At 39.6% G+C, this 19,297-nt stretch overlaps 1 long non-coding RNA gene and 1 other non-coding gene across 2 annotated transcripts in view; both read right to left on the reverse strand.

Annotated features, from left to right (window-relative positions):
- The window catches only part of LOC145528741 (uncharacterized), a 37,931-nt gene extending 30,171 nt beyond the window's left edge, over positions 1–7,760 (reverse strand). Inside the window, exon 1 of the long non-coding RNA XR_014070592.1 lies at positions 7,696–7,760. This is a non-coding gene — a long non-coding RNA (uncharacterized LOC145528741). The remainder of the gene's footprint in view (positions 1–7,695) is intronic.
- On the reverse strand, positions 3,235–3,306 carry TRNAG-CCC (transfer RNA glycine (anticodon CCC)). The gene has a single exon. It is a non-coding gene; the product is annotated as a tRNA-Gly (tRNA).
- Positions 7,761–19,297: the final 11,537 nt, after the last annotated feature.

Here is a 19,297-nt window from a genome sequence, read left to right on the forward strand (position 1 = left end):
TGCAGTCATCCTATGTGTCTTTAAACAGCCACCTTCAACCTAAATTTCTAAACTGTGATTCTAAATATTTACCACTCTCCTTATGACCCTTCCGCAGAAATCATCAGCAGATGGGAACTCCCTCCGTCACTTGCCCTTCTATCCACCTCCAAACATATCTTCATTTATACCCATCCTGCCCTCCTTCCACATATGCATAGCTACTCTGGGTACCAACCTTTCTTAATCTCCTCTGATGTTTTAGTCTTTTCATGTATCCACTCTACACTGTATTCCCTGTCTCTCTCCCTCCGTACTGCTTTCTTCCCTGAGCGTATGAATGTGCTTATTCACTCAGTCGTGTCAGACTCTTTGTGACCCCATGGACTGAAGCCTGCCAGGCTCCTCTGTCCATGGGGATTCTCCAGGCAAGAATATTGGAGCGGGTTGCCATGCCCACCTCCAGGGGATCTTCCCAACCCAGGGATCAAACCCAGGTCTCCTGCATTGCAGGCGAATTCTTTACCATCTGAGCCACCAGGGAAGCCCCGAGCCTATGAATAAGCTCATGCTTTTTATCTTTAAAAAGAAAAAAAGGCCTTCTATCTTCTACACAAACTCTCTTTCCATTCACAGACAACCTTCTGCAAAGATCAGTCTATGAAATCATCACTGCCTCTTTACAATCCTCCCGTTCACTACTTTACCCGCTTCGATCTGGCTTCCAGCTCCATCTGAATTGTGAACCTATCCCCACAGATGGCAGAGGTGACGTCCCTATTGCCGGATCCAGTATAACTTTCTAACACTTTGATATACACACTGTCTGTGTCATTGAGCATTGACCACATTTCTTTCTAAAGTCCCCTCTTCTTCTTTGGCACCTGTGACATCACTTTCTCCTAATTTCCTGCTTGTTGTGTGTGCTTAGTCACTCAGTCGTGACCAACCCTCTGAGACCCATGGACTATAGCCCCCCAGTCTCCTCTGTCCATGGGATTTCCCTGGCAAGAGTACTGGTGTGGGTTGCCATTTCCTCCTCCAAGGGATTTTCCTGACCCAGGGATCGAACCCACATCTCCAGCCTCTCTTTACCACCGAGCCACAGGGGGAGCCCCATCGCGATCCATGCAGGCACACAAGCTGGCGATCTGAGTCTGATACTCAGCTCTTGTTCAAATCCTCTTCTTTTGTCCTCTATTCTCAATTAGTAAGGGGCTTCCCTGGTGGCTCAGATAGTAAAGAATCTCCCTGCAATGCAGGAGACCTGGGTTTGATCTCTGGGTCAGGAAGATCCCCTGGAGAAGGGAATGGATCCAGTATTCTTGCCTGGACAATTCCATGGACAGAGGGGCCTGACCATATACTACAGTCCATGGGGTCCCAAAGAGTTGGACGTGACTGAACAATTAACACTTTTTTAAATCTCTTGAATTTGTCTCTTTCTCTCCAGTTCCTCAACTACTGCTCCATCATCTCCAAACTGGGCTGGGCTCCCTGACTACAGCTTTGTCTCTCTAGTCTGTCCTTCATAAGACTGCTGGCAGCTGTTTTTGCTTGTTAAGGTAGCTTTCTCAGCAGAGTATCAGTCCTCAGCTTGGACTACTTAAGTGGCAGGAGTGTGTCCATTGGGTAGTACTTACCTAAATTTATTTTACTTAATCTATTTGTAATCTATGTATTTTATATTAAATTTATAATTGTAAAATATCAAGACAAGTTTGGTAGAGAACTATTGGAACTTCCAGCCTAGAATCTCTTTCTCAGAATCAGGCCAGTTACCATGGCAGTCAAGAGTTTTGTATTTAATAGCTCTCTGTTGCCAGTTTGATGAAATACACATGATATATCCATAAAATTTAATGCTTAAATCAAATAATTTAAAATATATTTATTTCAGTTACACAAAAAGTTTGAAGTTCTCCCTCTCTCTATTAAAAAAAAAGTTTGTCAGTACTTTAAAAAAATCCTTTTATGTATTTATTTGGCTGTGCTGGGTCTTGGTTGCTGCGAGGGCTCTTGCTAGTTGTCGTGCACAGACAGCTTCTCTTGTTGCAGAGCACAGGCCCTAGAGGGTTTGGGCTTCAGTACTTGTGCCACTTGGGCTCAGTCAGTAGCTGTAGTTCCCAGGCTCTGGAGCACAGGCATAGTAGTTGCGGCATACAGGCTTAGCTGTCCCTCAGCATGTGGGATCTTCCCAGACCAGGGATTGAACCCGTGCCTCCCTCATTGGCAGGCGGATTCTTTACCACTGAGCCTTCCCTAGTGGGAAGATAGGATCCAACTCTTCTCACCTCTCTGGTATCTGATGTGAAAGGCAACCGGTTTAGTAGTTGAAACACCAGGGAAATACCTAGTGAATGGGGACAGCAGCAGAGTTTGTATTATTTGTTTATGATTCTTTCTAAATGAGAAATCTTTCTCATTTTCCCTACCGATCCTTGGGTCTGGAGGAGAAGGAAGTAGATAGTAGCGGAAGGACCCAAATCTGTGCTCACGCTAAATATATATTTTTCTTTCTTTTTTTTTTTTAAATTGAGATATAATTGACATACAACATTATCTTCCTTTCAGGTGTAGAATATAATGATTCAATATCTTTATGTATTGCAAAATGACCACCACAATAAGTTTAGTTGTCCATCACCACACATAGTAACAAATTCTTTTTCTTGTGATGGGAACTTTTCAGATCTACTCTCTTACTAACTTCTGGGTATACAATAGAGTATTATTAACCATGGTCACCATGTCTATATTTTAACCAGTATAACTTTATTTTTCACTTTATTATTTTTTCCATTTATTTTTAACTGTTCTGGGTCTTGGTTGCTGCTCAGGCTTTTCTCTAGTTGCAGAGAGTGGGTGCTACTCTTTGCTGTGGTGCGGAGGCTTCTCCTCGTGGTGGCTTGTTTTGTTGCGGAGAACTGACTCTAGGGTGCAGGGGGTTCGATAGTTGAGGCTTCTGTGCTCTAGAGCACAAGCTCAATAGTTGTGGTGCATGGTCTCAGTTGCCCCTCAGGATGTGGGATCTTCCTAGACCAGAGATCAAACCCTGTGTCTCCTGTACTGGCAAATGGATTCTTTACCAGTGAGCCACCAGGGAAGCCCCTTAATCAGTATAATTTTAAATGCGTTTTAATTTCTAATATGACCATTATCCCCTCTTTACTTTTTTTCTTTTTTTTTTTTTAGTATTTATTGGGATCTTAGTTGCAACATGCAAGATCTTTAGTTGCAGCTTGTGGGATCTAGTTCCCTGACCGGGGATTGAACCCGGGCCCCTGCATTGGGAGGGCAGAGTCTTAGCCACTGGACCATCAGGGAAGTTCCTTTACCTTTTTTTAATAAAGACCATATTAAAATAAAATAAAAGGAGACCACATTACCTTTAATTTTAACCCTGCTCTTGCTTTTCAAAATGTCCATTAGACTTATATGTTTATGCCAAATAATTCTTAGGTCAATAAAGAGAAAAGAGGTGGAGCGAGAATGGACATTCAGAATTTTTTTATTTTGTTTTCCAAAAAGAAGACTGAAAAGGCATTTGAAAAGTCTTGAAATGCTAACTGTAGAGGTTAAAACTCACTCCAAAAGCCAAGATCTCCCAGCTTTGAGTTCCAGCTCCACCTCCCACGAGCTGGGTAAGCTTAGACAAGTTTCTTAACCTCTCCGTGCCCTCAGCAGTAACATTGGGATACTCTTATTATACCTACTTAAAGTCTTGTTGTGAAGAATGAATGAGTAAGTATATAAAGCTCTTGGCCTGGCAGGTAGTAAGTGCTTAGTAAAAGCTTTTCTTTTCTTTCCCTTTTTTAAAAACTTTTTTTGGCAGCCCTGTGCCACATGTGGAATCTTAGTTCCCTGACTAAATATCAAACCTGCATGCCCTGCATTGGAAGACAAAGTCTTAACTACTGGAGCACCAGGGAAGCTCATGAAGTGCTTGGTAAATGTTAACTCTTCTTAACACCTGCTTAGAACATACACACCACGAAAACAAGAAATTCTGTTTTGGCCACAATCCTATTGGCAGCAATAAATATTTGCAGTTCAGTTTATTTAAGTTCAACAAATATTTATGTGTACTTCTGACGTGCCAGACAGACACCAGAGATGCAGTGATGAATAAGAATTAAGCTTAGAGCGGCAACGACAGGAAGGTAGAGTTCTCTCTCCACTCTTTCCTTGCAGGTGCTGTTCCCTCTTCCTGGAATGTTCCCTGCCACTTCTTCACCGGCTTAATTCCTACCAATCATCAGATTCTTAAAAACTTTTAGCTCAGACACTATATCCCCACAGAAAAGCTTTCCTGACATCCCAGGATGGGCAGGGAAACTTCCACAGCCCCTGTGCCAACATCTGTCCTGTTCTGAGCAGATGGTGATTTGTGTGTTTCCCACTGACTAGTCAGTAACCAGAGGTCAGGAAGGTGGATCGCAGCTCTGCGGCCTCAGCATCCAGCCCAGGCTCTGCTATGTCATATGTGTGAATTGTATGGTAAAGAAAGCAATGATGAGGAAGAAACCTGGCAATCTTTCCAAGATGAGGGGACTCTTTTTGAACAGTCGTGCCATAGCTTTGGGATTTGCAGGTGGCTCAGTGGTAAAGAATCTGCCTGCCAATGGTTCAATCCCTGGGTCAGGAAGATCCCCTGGAGGAGGAAATGACAACCCACTCCAGTATTCCTTCCTGGGAAATCTCATGGATAGAAGAGCCTGGTGGGCTACAGTCCATGGTGTCTGTAAAGAGTTGAACACAACTGAGCACGCACACACGCTGTAGCCTTAAGAAGCAAAGATGGGACTTCCCTGGGAGTCCAGTGGCTAAGACTCCCCGCTCCCAATGGCCAGGTTTAATTCTTGGTCAGGGAACTAGATCCCACATGCCACAACTAGGGGTTTGCATGCCACAACTCAAGATCCTGCGTGCCACAACTGAGACCCAGCTAGTCAAATAAATAAATATTTAAAAAAGAAGCAGCAGCAAAGATATGCACTGCACTGCAAATCATGACTTACAAAATGGTGTAATAACAAAATAGACACAGACTCACAGACATGGAAAACATACTTGTGGTTGCCAAAGCATGGGGAGGGACAAATTTGGGGTATGGGATTAACAGATGCAAATTACTATACATAAAATAGATAAGTAACAAGGATATATTGTGGTAGCATAGGAAACTGTGGCCATTATCTTGGAATAACTTATAATGGAGTAAATCTGCAATTATAAAAATAATGGAATCATTCTGCTGTACACCTGAAACTAACAAAACATTGTAGATCAACTATACTTCAGTTAAAAAGTTAATAAAAATAAAAATGACATAATAAGCCAAACTTTGTAAAATCTCCTTTTGACCTAGGTACTAAGTTGTTCTGAAAGTTACATAATAGGAAATAACTAAGTTAAATGGTGAAAAATGAAAATAAAAAGTCACTGTTATTTCTGTGATAACCAGGTAGCCAGTAACACAACCTATTTGGAAAGGCTGACAGGTGACTAAAAGCCTGGGGACATTTATATACACCAGCATCCATGTTACTCCTTTATAAAACTGTAGGGGAGAGAAAGGAATTCTCCCACGTCAGCAGTGTTTTATAGAATCCCGTTTAAAATGATAAAGGTGGGAGTTCCCTCGTGGTCCAGTGGTTAAGACTCTGCCCTTGCAAAGCACAGTGCACAGGTTCGACCCCTGGTCAGGAAACTAAGGTCCCATTTGCTGTGTGGAATGGCCAAAAAAATAAAAATAAATAAATTTTAAAAATAAATAAAACAATAAAGGTGCTAAAATGTCCCTGGTTGCTATGGTGAAACAATAGCTATGAATTAAAGTAAGCAAGTCATCTGGACTCACTGGAGAATTAACTGCTGCGTTAATCTCTTCAGTGGTGAGGTTTACCAGAGACCCAGGCGAGCCTGATTTCTTAGCACCACGTCTCCATATCAACCTTCTGTTCTTCCAGTATTCAGAGAAGGAAAGATGGCTAAAAAGGGTTCCTTCCAAGGAAAAAGTCTCCAAATTTCTTTCCTGAGCTCCCTCACTTACTGGTGATCTTCCCTGTTTTCCTCCAAGGGAGGCGCCTCCCTCATCACACGCTCAGCCTCATTTCCAAAGAGCCAGGATCCCTTTGCCTTCTCCCCACCCAGCTGGAAAAGCCTGTTAGATCTGGAGTCAGTGAGGAAATCACCATCGAAGTAAAAATGGCCCAGAATTTAACATGTGGTCCTGAGCTGGGCTGTTAGTATTTCAATAGATGAAGTCTTAAACCAAGAAAACAAATGCCCGGTGTTCAATGTTTTGGGCATCAACAAGCAAGGGGTGGGAGTGGCTTTGGGGTCTCGCCCATGGCAGCTGTCTGCTCCGCGGACTCAGACGGCTGATGTGTCTTCAGTCCCGGTTTCTATTTTTAAAGAAGTGTCTCTTCCCTCTTCCATAAAAATTTGCCTAGGGTTCTGGCCCATAAAAACATTGCAATCCCATGCAATGATTTGAGCAAAACCACAGTTATGAAAACCTCAGGGTAATCTCTCAACCAAATACTCCGTATTATCTGAAATTATCCAAAATTAATACAGTTACCATCTCCCCCTTCCCAAAGCAGAGCAGAGGGAAAGGGGTTTTGAATTGAACAATCTTTCCTCAGTTAAAATCATTCTGGAAAGAAACCAGCATTTGATCAAGTTTAGACAAGACTCTTTTGGTTGTTGTTGAAGATTGTGGCAACGGTTTCATATTAGGCCTTCTTGCCCCTTTCCGATTTGTTTACAATCACTCCTCCCTCCCCAGGGGTTTTGGAATGAATCATCAACTTTTCTTTTTCAAGTACACTATTAAATTAGGCTACAGCCTGGAACCAAACGTTTGTTCTTACAAGCATCTCTTTCATGTCATCAGCTCTAATGGAAACCAGAAATTCAGTAGGCAGGCCTTATCTCTAGCAGAGCAGAAGGAGGGACAGCTAGGCCCACACTTCTGCTGTCATACACCATTTGGACAAATCTAAAAATCATATCTAAGGGCTGGAGAATTCATGCCGGAATTAGAAAAGGCCAACTTAAATTTATATGAAAATTCATAATTTCTTGTAATTCAGAAGTGATACATGTCATTCATATTGAGTAAGAAGTTAAAAACAACTTCTTCCTCTGACTTTCAATCTTACATAAGATGTTTTTTAAAGGATAGCCACACTTTAAAATAAACAGTGGTTTTACAATTCCAGCTTCAAGAACTTAAAGATGCTTTCAGTCTATTTTTCATTTCAGGAGACAGCAATTGTTGAATACAAAAATACCTAATTATAAAAATAGCTACCTTTTAGTGACATGTTATTATAAAAATCAGATGTTCACCAAAAGATATAAATGAAATAACACGAGGTGACCGTTTATCCCTTCAACTAAGGGTGCTATCACTAACCTGAGGATTAATGATGCAGCAATAAACAAACAAAAACCCTGTCTTGTGGAATTTTATATTGAAGGGAGGGCTAGGCAAGACAGATTGTTAACATAATAAGTCAATAAATGTATAGAGAAACACTGTAGAGAAAACAGAGTGGGAAAGGAGATTAGAGAGGGGTGCCGATGGGAAAAAATTACGGTTTTAACTAGGAGGGTCAAGGAAGGTCATAAAGAAATGTGATTTCAAGACAAGGACTCCAGGCAGACAGAACTACCAGTGCAAAGGCCCTGAGGCAGGAGTACCTGGCACATTGACCGAGAGCGAAGAGTCCCATGTGGCCTGTGCAGAGGAAGTAGGCTAGAGGGTCTGAAAGGATTAAGTCACAGAAGTAGGGTTGGGGTGAGCAGATTATGTAAGGCCTTATAGGGCATTGTGAGGATGTTGGCTTTTACTTTGAATGAGGTGGGGAGCCACTGGAAGATTTTGAACGCAGAAGCAGCATGTGTGCTAAGTCACTTCAGTCGTGCCCGACTCTATGTGACCACATGGACTGTAGTCCACCAGGCTGCGCTATCCATGGGCTTTTCCAGGCAAGAATACTGAAATGGGTTACCATGCTCTCCTCTAGGGGATCTTCCTGACCCAGGGCTCAAACCTATGTCTTAACACTAGCACCATCTGGGAAGCCCAGAAGTGATGTGATCAGACTTAAATCCTTAAAAGATTATTTTGGCTGGTGTGTTGCAAATGGATTTAAAAAAGAGAAGGATAGAAAGAGGAAGATTAGCTGGGTATATACTGGACACTCTGGAAATATTAATACGTGTCTACTACACACTGAATTTTTACATTAAGTTCCCTCTTTTTTTTTTTTTTTACTTGTTTCAACTTTTAAAAATTTGCTTCAATAACCTACAAGGAGAAATAATCTGAAAAAATATATACATATGTGTGGACTTAGTAGGCACGCACACACGGATAACTGAATCACTTTGCTATACTAACTTTGAAACTAACACAATGTTGTAAATCAACTATACTTCAATTAAAATAAGTGAATAAATGAAAGGAAAAAAATGCAGAAAAAATTGCTTTATTTCTTTGTTTTCCATGTTATTTGGGATTGCAATTCAAATTTGAAAGCAGTACAATTGCATTTCTTTGAAACACTAAATATATTTCAGACTTTTCACCATCGAGTCAAGCTGGTCTCTCATTTAACTTCCTCTTTCCCTTTCCTTAATTTGGGCAAAGAATGAAAATAGCACATTCTCCCAGAGCAGAAACAACTACAAATTAACAGAAGTAGACAAGAGTAACCTCTAATACTAATGGCTGTATTAAGTGTTTGACATGTACTAGGCACAATGCTAAATGTTCAACATGAATTAGTTCATTTACTCTTTTTTAAATTTATTTTTTAATTGGAATATAATTGCTTTACAATGTTGTGTTAGTTTCTGCTGTACAACAAGGTGAATCAGGTATAAATATAAATATAGCCCCTCCCTCTTGAGCCTCTCTCCTACCACCCCCCATCACAGAATACTAAGCTGAGCTCCCTGTGCTATCATTTAATCTTGACAATGACATGCTGAAGTAGGTACTGTTATCACTCTCATTTTCACAGGAAGAGAGAAGTTAAATAACCACTTGAGGTTACATAGCTGGCAAATGGCCAGGCCTGGGTTGGGACTAAGGCCATGAGACTCAGAATCTGTGACCACCACAGTACATTACTATTACCTCCTAGCCGTCCACAGAAGGGTCCATGCTGAGAGATGGAGACAGGGAAGATCTCAGGAAACTTTGGAGAGTGATGCTGTAAAGTAACAATTGTTCACTTGGTTTTATTGTCGTCTGCATGGTTAATGAGGGCTTCTCTGGTGGCTCAGTGGTTAAGAATCCACCAGCCAATGCAGGAGCGGTGGGTTCGACCCCTGGGTTTGGAAGTCCCCTGGAGTAGGAAATGGCAACCCACTCCAGTAATCTTGCCTGGAGAATCCCATGGATGAGGAACCTGGTGGGCTGCAGTCCATGGCACCGCAGAGTCAGATACAACTTAGCAACTGAACGACAACAAAGTATGGTTAATGAACAAGTGGCATTTCTGTTTATAAATCAGTCTTCTGTGAGTTCAATCTGCTTGAATCAGCACCCTCCTCCCCTTCTGCCTCCCAGCTTCCCTTCCCAACTCCCCACTACCACTACTGCCCTCCCCAACTCCCTCCGCTGCCTGGAGCTTTATCAATCCCAGGGCTGGACTACACCAACTCCACTGAAGCTGCCTCCTGCACCCAACAGCCAGCTCTCCCTCATTACACACCATGGTTCCAAGTGACTGTCCAGAGTTGTTTACAGCTTGATACAAAGGAAATGGCAACCCACTCCAGTATTCTTGCCTGGGAAATGCTGTGGACAGAACAGCCTGGGCGGGCTATAGTCCGTGGGGTGGCAAAAAGTCAGACATGACTGAGCAACTAAGCACACAAAATTATTCAGAGAAAGGCTAAGGTATTTTTATGCCATGATTTTGATTTATTTAGGTTTCTTCCATCTATATGAAGAGCTTTAGTACACTTTGGGAATTTGATTTGTCATTTTGCACTCTGGTTGTTTGTTGCCTCTCAGGAATGCGTGGTTCCTATCTTATTTGCCATCTGAGGTAGGGAATGCTGAGGTGGTGGACATTTATATTTAGTACAGTTAATGTGGCATGGATTCCAGATTTATCTCTTGCTATAACTTGATGAGGAAACTGATTTGGAGTTTAAATAAACTGGTAATGGATAATATTAGAAAAATACCAAAGAGTTTTCTCAGCTGCTTCTCTTTCTTTTTTGTGAACAGACTTTTTATCAAGTCTTTGCATTCCATCTGATTCCTTAGGACTGCTCAGTACATTGTCGTTCTCATGTAAACATTTGATATATTTTGCACATATTGCATATATTTTATATATGTGTATGTACATATGTGTGCATTGAATAAATATGTATTTATTTTATTTTTTTAAAAAATCCTGTTCTTTTATAGAATACAGTAGTTGCTTGCAGGGAGAGGAATGTGGTGGTTATGAAACAGGGCTGAAAAGGAAATTTTATTCCACTGTATATATTATTTTCTACTTTTTGAACTCTATATGGTATTTGTGAATTAGCTCTTCTAGTTCACTAATTGATTTACTTTTAAAATTAAACTATTTAAGATTAAAAGAAATTAATTCTTTCCTTATGTAGTGTCAAAAACATCATATTCTTTATGATGAATTTATTTTTTTAACTGGAATAATAAACTACTTGATAAACACTGTTTTAAGAAAGTATTCACCTCAAATGACTATCAGATAAATAATGTATGATCTCATTTTTATGTGGAATCTAAAAAAAAAAGAATCATACAGAGGACAGACTGGTCATTGCCAAAGGTGGGAGTTGAGGATTCCCCTGGTGGTCCAGCGGTTAAGACTGTGCTCCTAATGCAGGGGGCCTGGGTTCGATCCCTGGTCAGGGAACTGGATCCTGCATGCTTCAATGAAGATTGAAGATCCTGCATATTGCAACTAAGACTCAGTGCAGCCAAATAAATAAATGTGTTTTTTGTTTTTGTTTTTAAATAGGGGGATTGGGAGTGGGTAGAGTGGATGAAAGGAATCACAAGGTACAAATTTCCAGGTATGAAATGTCCTAGGGGTGTAATGTACAACATGGTGACTGTAGTTAATAATGTGAGTGAGTGAAAGTTGCTCAGCCGTGTCCAACTTTTTGTGACCCCATTGACTGTAGCCTGCCAGGCTACTTTGTCCATGGAATTCTCCAGGCAAGAATACTGGAGTGGGTTGCCCTACTCCAGGGGATCTTCCAAACTGAGGGATCGAACCCAAGTCTTCTGCATTGCAGGCAAATTCTTTACTGTCTAAGCCTCCAGGGAAGCCTTCAGTTAATGATACCGTATTGCATATTTGAAAGTTGCTAAGAGAGTAGTTTTACGAAGAGAGTAGTTTTGCAAAGTTCTGGTCACAAGAAAAAAAAATTTGTAACTATATGTGGTGATGGAAGTTAACTAGATGTTAATAGTGGTGATCATTTCACAACAGCAAATCATTATGTTACACCCCTGAAACTACTATAATGTTATATGTCAATTATATCTCAATTAAGGGGAAAAAGAATAAAGTCCCCATGATCAGACAGCAGACAGCCAGGTAGAAATCTCAGTTCTGCTGCATTACAGCTGAGCATCCTTGGATACATTGAGTAAGTGCTCAGTGCCTTAGGTTTCAATTGTCTGCAAACTGAATATATGGTAGTCTCTACTTCGCAGGGTAGTTGTGGAGTTTAAATGAGTCTTATGGGTGAACTTGGTACACAGTTAAGATGTCTTAATAAATGTTGTTACCTTCAAAACAACAAAAAACATGCAAAATTGTTTTAACCAAAGGTTTCATAAAAAAGATTATGGAGCCTCCCTCTAATAAATATTAAGCTGCATTCAATCAGTTCAGTTCAGTCACTTAGTCATGTCCAGCTTTTTGTGACCCCATGGACTGCAGCACGCCAGGCTTCCCTGTCCATCACCATCTCCCGGAGCTTGCTCAAACTCACGTCCATCGAGTCAATGATGCCATCCAACCATCTCATCCTCTGTCATTCCCTTCTCCTCCTGCCTTCAATCTTTGCCAGCATCAGGGTTTTTCCAATAGAAACATAGAAATTTTAAATTCAGTAGAAGTTATAACAATATATTCTTAAAACAAAATTTAAAGAGATTTTGAAGCAAAATCATGTTTCCTCACCTTGTATCAATAGCAACAAAATACAGACACAGTAGCAGATACTGAAAAGCAATTATTACTGAATAGTGGAAAGTGTCGTACTTAGTGGTGGCAAGACTCTAGAAACAGTCCCTTTAAAATGAAGAAAAATATGAAGTTGATGTGATCACCACATTTAAAAAAACTGAGAAGACAAAATAATAAATACAAATATTGTCAAGGAGAAAGCAAAGTTATCATTTGAACATGATATTGCCTACTTGAAAAAAAGAGAGAAATCCATCAAATATATTAGAAACAATATTAGGTGGATAGTTACAAGACTTTAAAATTAGTCAGTAGACTAGGAACTGGGACAACTAGGTATCCACATGCAAAACAATGAAACTGGACAGTTACCTTACACCATACACAAAAATTAACTGAAACTGGATCATAGATCTAAAAATTAAGAGTTAAACTACAATATAAAACTCTTAGAAGAAAATGTAGAACTGAATTTTTATGACTTTGAGTTTAGCAACGGCTTCTTAGAAATGATACAAAAGCACAAATGGCAAAATAAAAAACAGATACATGAGAACTCATCAAAATTAAAACTTCAAAAAACGCCTGGGAAGGAGGCTCAAGAAGGCCAGATTCATGTATAGTTTTGGTTGATTCACATTGTACAGGGGAAACTAACACAATATTGTTATACTTCAATTAAAAATAAATTTTTAAAAAGGGCCAGCTCCCTTGCAAAAAACAGACATCATCAAGAAAGTGAAAAGAAAAACCCACAGAATGGAAGAAAATATTTGCAAATTATGCAACTGATTTATTTGATATTCAGAATATATTTTTAAAAACTCTGGCAACTCAACAATAAAATGATAAATAATCCCATTAAAAATGGGCAAAGGACTTAGACTTTTCTCTAAAAAATGATATAGTAGTCCCCCTTTACTTGTGATTTTACTTTCCACAATTGCAGTCAAACATGGAAAATTCCAGTAATAAATAATTCGTAAGTTTTGACTTGCATGTCCTTCTGAGAAACATGATGAAATCTCCCTCTGTCCTGCTCCACCCCATCTGGGATCATCCCTATGTCCAATGTATCCTGCCCATTAGTCACTTAGACTTAGTAGCCCTCTCGGCTATCAGATTGACTGTAGTTTATCAAAGTGCTTGTGTTCAAGTGACTCTTATTTTATCAATACTTAATAATGGCCCCAAAGTGCAAGAATAGTGATGCTGGCAATTAGGAAATGCCAAAGAGGAGCTGTAAAGTGCCTCCTTTAAGTAAAAGGATGAAAGTTTTTGAATTAATAAGGAAAGAAAAAATATTTGTATGCTGAGGTTGCTAAGATCTAGGGTAAAAACAAATCTTCTATCCATGAAATTGTGAAGAAGGAAAAAGAAATTTGTGCTAGTTTTGTTGTTCCACCTCAGATTGCAAAACTTAAAGTCACCGTGTGTGATAAGTGCTCAGTGGGGCTTCCCTCATAGCTTAGTTGGTAAAGAATCCGCCTGCAATGCAGGAGACTCCGGTTGGATTCTTGGGTCGGGAAGATCCGCTGGAGAAGGGATAGGCTACCCACTCCAGGATTCTTGGGCTTCCTTTGTGGCTCAGCTAGTAAAGAATCTGCCTGCAATGCGGGAGACCTGAATTGGATCCCTGGGTTGGGGAGATTCCCCTGGAGAAGGGAAAGACTACCCACTCCAGTATTCTGGGCTGGAGAATTCCATGGACTGCATAGTCCGTGGGGTTACAAAGAGTCGGACACGACTAAGCGATCTTCACTTTCACTTTAACACAGAAAAGGCATTAAATGTGAGAGAAGGGCCACATTCATGAAACTTTCATTACAGTATATTGTTATAATTATTCCATTTTGTTATTAGTAATTGTTGTTAATCCCTCGTGTGCTGTGCTGTGCTAAGTCACTTCAGCTGCATCTGACTATTGGTGACCCCGTGGACTCTAGCCCACCAGGCTCTTCTGTCCATGAGGATTCTCCAGGTGAGGATACTGGAGTGGGTTGCCATGCTCTTCTCCACAGTATCTTCCTGACCCAGGGATCGAACCAGTCTCTTACATCTCCTGAACTGGCAGGCGGGCTCTTTACCACTAGCTCCACTTGAGAATCCCTGATCTTTTTATGCCTTCTTTTTAATTTTGCTGTGAACCTAAAACTGCTCTAAAAGTATAGATTGTTCCTAAATAAGATGGTTTGATTTACGATTTTTCGTCTTTACAAAAGTGTGAAAGCAATACGTATTCAGTAGAAACCATACTTGGAATTCTGAACTTTCCTCTTTTCCCAGGTTTGTGACCCTCTCCTGTGACACTGCCTTGTGATGACAAGGGTAGATGGCCAATACACACACAACAGTTCTACCCAGAAGCCCATTCTGGTTTTCTTTTTTTCTCCCTTCCCCACCCATTCTGTTTTTTACTTTCAGGACAATATTCAATAAATTACATGCTATATTCTATGTTTTATTATTAAATCAGCTTTGTATTAGATGATATCGCCCCACTGTAGGCTAATGTAAGTTTTCTGAGTATATGTAAGTTAGGTTGGGCTAAGCCATGATGTTCAGTGGGTAGATGCATGAAATGTACTTTGGACTTGGCAGTGTTTTTAACTTATGATGGGTTTACAGTGATGTAACCCCATTGTTAAGTTGAGGAAGATCTGAATATATGGAAGAATACATATGTGAGAATAATGGACATTTTGAAAAAGAGGTGACATTAAAGATAATATACTCTTTAAAAACATACAAAAGAGATAAGGGTCATATCAGATATCAAAACTCATTATAAAACAATACTGATTAACTGTATAGTATGGGCATAGGACTCACAGACCAAACAAACAATCAGAATAAAAAGTCTGAAAGCAGAGAATTCCCTGGTGGGCAGACTCTGTGCTCCCAATGCAGGGGCCCTTGTTTTAGCCCTTGTGGGGAACTAGACCCGACAAGCCACAACTGAAAGATCCCACAAGTTGAAACAAAGATCTCTTGATAGTCTCACAACTAAGACCAAGCACAGCCAACTAAATTAAAAAATAATAATAATAATTAAAAATAAGTAAATAAAATAAAGTTATTCACAAATTTAGCACACATTAATGACAGCATTTCAGCTGAAAAGAAAAAGGATGGATTATTTTATAAGTTTGGGATACTTGCTGAAACAATAGGAAAAAAATAAAGTTAGACTCCTACCTCACAGATACAATCAAAGTTTAGTGGGTTAAAGATTTAAATGTAACAGAAGTTTTCAATGAATCCATTAATTGCTAGCAGAAAATAGAACTTCTCTTAGATTATTTATATAGTCTTGGATACAGAATGTCTTTCTTTCCAGCACTGCAATATAGGCAAAATTATAAAGAAAAAAATTGACATATTTAACTACATAAAAAATCTTTATGCCCCAAAAATTAAATTTAAAGTTAAGAGAAACCAGAGGAAAACTGATTAGAGTATATGTAGTTCTATATGTAGAATACAGACAGATGTATGATAAATAAATAGACAGGGCTCTTAAAACTCAGTAAGATAAATATTTGAAGTCAATATCTTATGTTCAGAGGCCATAAGCAGATATTTCACAGAGGAAGCAATGTACATGGTCAATAAACATTTTTTAAAAATTCAGACTCACTAGAATTCAAAGAAATGCAACTAAAAACAAGATCCTACTTTTCATCTATTAGATTAGCAAAGATGAAAAAGAGTTATATACTCAGAGTGACAAGAGTGTGGGAAAGAGGATTCTCTACCACTATTGGTGGGATTATAAGCTGAAAGAATTTAGTGATGTTTTTTAAAAGTCTTAAATATGTAACTACTTTTTGATGCAGAAATCCCACTTGTAAGAATTTGTCCTCAGTTCAGTACAGTTCAGTCGCTCAGTCGTGTCCGACTCTTTTCGACCCCATGAACCACAGCATGCCAGGCCTCCCCGTCCATCACCAACTCCCGGAGTCTACCCAAACCCATGTCCACCGAGTCAGTGATGCCATCTAACCATCTCACCCTCTGTTGTCCCCTTCTCCTCCTGCCTTCAATCTTTCCCAGCATCATGGTCTTTTCAAATAAGTCAGCTCTTTGCATCAGGTGGCCAAAGTATTGGAGTTTCAGCTTCAATATCAGTCCTTCTGATGAACACCCAGGACTGATCTTCTTGCAGTCCAAGGGACTCTCAAGAGTCTTCTCCAACACCACAGTTCAAAAGCATCAATTCTTTGGCACTCAGCTTTCTTTGTAGTCCAGCTCTCACATCCATACGTGTGTGACCACTGGAAAACCATAGCCTTGACTAGACGGACCTTTGTTGGCAGAGTAATGTCTCTGCTTTTTAATATGCTGTCTAGGTTGATCATAACTTTTCTTCTAAGGAGTAAGCGTCTTTTAATTTCATGGCTGCAATCACCATCTGCAGTGATTTTGGAGCCCAGAAAAATAAAGTGTGACACTGTTTCCCCATCTATTTGCCATGAAGTGATGGGACCAGATGTCATGATCTTAGTTTTCTGAATGTTGAGCTTTAAGCCAACTTTTTCACTCTCCTCTTTCACTTTCATCAAGAGGCTGTTTAATTCTTCTTCACTTTCTGCCATAAGGGTGGTGTCATCTGCATATCTGAGGTTATTGATATTTCTCCCGGCAATCTTGATTCCAGCTTGTGCTTACTCCAGCCCAGCATTTCTCATGATGTGCTCTGCATAGAAGTTAAATAAGCAGGGTGATGTACTCCTTTTCCTATTTGGAACCAGTCTGTTGTCCCATGTCCAGTTCTAACTGTTGCTTCCTGACCTGCATACAAGGGCAAAAAAAGAACTCATCCCAGGGAAATAACTAGTTATTTGTACAAAGATTTATTTGCAAGGATGTCTGCTCACACACTGTTTGTAAAAGTAATTTAAAAAGGAGAAAATATAAATGCTTCATAGCAGGATATTGATTAAAGAAGTTATGATATGCCCATATTATAAAATGGCATGCATCTTTTCATTATTTTAATGGTGTATTTATTGACATGAGTAATATTTATTACATATTGGTAAGTTAAATTATAACATGGATTGAGTATATTTTACAAAAATTGTAAACACTATTATATGCACTGTTTTGGCAAAAGTCTGGAAGAAAATAAACCAGCAACATTGATTTTGGTTTATTCTGATGATAGGATTATGGACACTCATTTATCCCATTTCCATTTTTTCCCTAATCCTGTAATAAAATGATGATTAACAAAGAATGACACAATTCAAAAATTGAAAAGGAAATAAATGGAGAAATAACTATTACATAATAAAAAAGGGTGCTGAAGACCGAGTCTCTTTGTGACTAAATCTCTGAATATAAGTTAGGCTACCTGGGTGCTATGAAAAAAAAAAAAAGGCCTCTGGATTTCACCAAATGCTGATATGAAAGGGAGAGAAGAATCTGAATATTCTTTGTGAAATCCTGCCTGCACGGTGGTTTTTAAAAATCATACTAATAGTCATAAAGGATCTTGAAGGGTGAAGGCTAAATAAGTTATTATACTGGAAATGAATTAGCAGAAAGAATCTATGAGCTGAGAATTGTTGTGTGTTTGATAAATCAACTCAGCATCAAAGGTCTGTTTTTTTTTGTTTGTTTTTTTGCTTTTTTTTAGATGCAGCCACATAACCCCTGCTGGGGAATTCATAAGAAGAGCTGCCCAACTGGCTATTTCATTTCATGATTTACTTGTTATTTTTTCCAAGAATATTCGGACTGAAATAGGACTGCCTGTTGTTATATGTCTTTAAGAAACAAAAATAAATTCTAGCAAAATAGGATCAAAACTTGGTTCTCTCTTATTGTAACACATTCAGAGATTAGTTATAATGAGCAAAGAGACTACTCTCTGTGATAGATTGAAAGCTGTGGGGCCAAACAGATGTAAGGGAGAGTTTTTTTCCTCCCACAAATGTGTGTACGACATGTGCAAAGTGCATAAAGCAATTCTACTCTGGGCATTTTCCACTACATTTACTTTTTATGCTGTGTCTTAATCTATACAAAATGGAGAGAAATCTGCACAATTAGGTTATTTTTCTTTTTATTTGAATGTGCTATTAATGAGGTCTGGTGTCTTAGCTTGGGAATCAGGAAATAGACTCTGAGACAGAGATTTATGGGCAGAAAGTCCATTGAGAACAACACCCATAACGGAGCCAGGAAAACAGAAGAGGGGCAGAAGTTTGGGCTCAAGTGACCTCCTGGGGAACTGGGGAGGCGAGACAGCTCATCCAAGTTGTCTCATGGATAACCTTATGAGCAAGAGGACTGGATCTTTGTACTCTCTTTCCTTCATACCCATTTAAAAAATGGGTACGAAAAATTGCTCACTGCCTTGGAAAGAGTTCTAATCTTCTGCATTGCAAGCCAATTCTTTACCACTGAGGCCACAGGGAAGCCCAGAAGTATCCTAGTCTTGAGGAAAGCTGCTTCCTTCAGGCAAGTCCTTGGGAAGACTCAGTTGTAAGCTAATAACAGCCAACACTTCCAGCACCTGGAGATCTGAAGGTCTCCAAACTGAAGGGGGCTCTGGGCTGGGTGCTATGGACTGAATGTTTGTGTCCCTCCTCCCTGCAAGTAATATGTCAAAACTCTAATCCCAAGGTGGGACATTTGGGAAGTAGTTAGGGTTAGATTAGGTCATGAGGGTGGCAGCCCCCTTCATGGGATTAGTGCCCTTCCATAAGAAGAGGAAGAGACACAAGCGATCTCTCTCTGTGTGGATGAACAAAGAAAAGCCATGTGAGAGTGTAACCAGGAGGAGAGCTCTCACCAGAATGTGGTGACTTGATTTCAAACTTCAGCCTCCAGAACCCTGAAAGATAAATGTTTCTTGTTTAAGCCATAGTGGTCATTTGTTTTGGCAGCCTGGAGTTTTTAAGATGCTATTGCATTGCACCAAACACTATAACTAGTAACACCCTAACTTACATTAACATTGGAACATTTCCCAAACTGTCCTGCTCAGGTAAACGCATGAGAAGCAAATTAATAGTTGAAGGTAGAATTCTTAAGAAAGTAGTTCTACATTTTAACCAAAAAGTATTTATTTGACTTCTAGAGTGATGAAG

This window comes from Giraffa tippelskirchi, chromosome 12 (assembly GCF_054371585.1).
Source record: "Giraffa tippelskirchi isolate mGirTip1 chromosome 12, T2T-mGirTip1v1.2.pri, whole genome shotgun sequence".
NCBI lineage: Eukaryota > Metazoa > Chordata > Mammalia > Artiodactyla > Giraffidae > Giraffa > Giraffa tippelskirchi.